Below are 1817 nucleotides of genomic sequence, written 5' to 3' on the forward strand. Positions count from 1 at the left end.
AGGGGTCGTCATGCCTGAGTGCGCCACAGAAGGGCTGACCCAGTGGCCGAGCCATAGATCCCTGGCCAAAGCCAGGCCTCCTGCTTCAGCCACTGGGGGAGGCTCAGGATTCTGGCTGCTCCCCGCCCCAGGTGGTAAGAGCTGGGGGTCCAGGGCACGGGAGGCCCCGCTCGACGCTGCTCTCCCAGCTGGGTCACCCTCGCCAGCCCAGCCTGAAGGCTGGAAAGTCACTCCCCACCTTCCTCCCCTGCGCTTCTCCATCCACTGGATCCACAGACACACCCACTGACCACAGCCGGCTGCAGCCAGGAGCCAGGTTCGGGAAGCGGTGAGTCAGCGACTGGTGTCACCCCCAGAGGTGCCAACTGCTGGGATCCAGGAGGGCATGGAGGGGCCTGAAATCCAGCTCAGGGAGGATAGGAAGGCTTCCAGGAGGAAGCCACACCTGCTCCACGGGAGGGTCGAGGAGAGGGGCTGGGAGCCAGTCGGGGCGCTGGCCGGCCCTCCAGGCAGAGGCAGGCCCAGCCCTCGGAGCAAGGACTCGAGCATTCCAAGAACAGCAGAGTCCCGGCAGCTTCCCGTCAGGGAGCGGCCTCCACATTCACACGTGCCCTGGCTGGAGGGTGTCCAGGAGCCAGCGCACCCTCCTTGGCGGCTCACCTGGGCACGCCCGGCCCTCAGGCCTTCATTCCACACCGGCCTGTTGCCAGAAGCTGCTCCCTCACTGGGGCCGAGCCAAGGAGACTTCCAGGGGCTGTACACGCTGCTCTTATCCCCACCCGACAGGGGCAGGCTGGGCGCCAAGGGGTGTGTGGTTGGCCCCAGGGAGACGCGGGAGCAAGGCTGTGAAGCCGCCTGGACCCGGCGCTGTTCCCTCTGCCCTGAGCGGCCCATCGTGAGCCCTCTCCACCCACGCTGCCCCCACCATGGTCCAAACACGGCAGGTCTCGGGAGAGATTTGGCAAGACAAAATCAACAGTGGAGACACTTCACCACGTGTGCTCATCTCGCCTGGTAACCTTTAGACGTAATTGTCAATGTTTTACAGATGGGGGAACTGCGGCTCGGCAGTGCACGTCAAGCCCGAGCCTGAGGTTGAAGCCTGAGCCTGAGGTCACACCCTGACCGTGCAGGACCCTCAGGCCTGCTGCCTGCACCACCCAGCAGGGTCCAGGCTGCCCAGAGACCACCCAGACCCCATCTCTGCTGGGGATCAGGGAGCACTGCTGAAAGGAGGCCACACCGTCTGGCCCGGTTGATCGGGACACTCTCCATCCCGGAAGACCCGGAAGACCAGTCTCCCATGAGGGAGCCTCAGACGTCAGGACGTGGGATCAGCGGGCCCAAGGGGGGCTCCCACTCAGGGCGCAGTGAGCGAAGCGTGGGAAGCCGGTCCCACCTGCCGCCGGGCTTTGACAGGGAGCCTCAGTGGGTGAGCCGGTGACCTGGAGCGCTGCCAGCGCGGGTGGACCTGCAGGGGGTTTGTGGGGGGAGGAGGAGCAGTGGAGCCCAGGGAGGGGGCGGACAGTGAGGGCTGAGGTGGGGAGACCACTTCCAGATGTTTCCCAGGACGCCCCCACCCCTTCCCCACTCTGTGTCTCACTCCCCAGCGCCACCCCGGCCCACGAACAGCGAAACTGGCAGGGCCGGGAATGGGTCGAGCCGCGGCGGAGGCGGGCCGGGTATTTATAGACGCGGGGAGATTCCCTCGGCGCCCCAGCCCGCCGGGCAAGAGTGGGCGGGGCCTCTCCCGGGACCCCCACCGCAGACTCCGCCCCCGGCCGCCGCCCGCTCCCCACGTGGCCGCCGGCGGGCGG

The sequence above is a fragment of the Eubalaena glacialis genome, chromosome 2 (genome assembly GCF_028564815.1).
Source record: "Eubalaena glacialis isolate mEubGla1 chromosome 2, mEubGla1.1.hap2.+ XY, whole genome shotgun sequence".
Lineage (NCBI taxonomy): Eukaryota > Metazoa > Chordata > Mammalia > Artiodactyla > Balaenidae > Eubalaena > Eubalaena glacialis.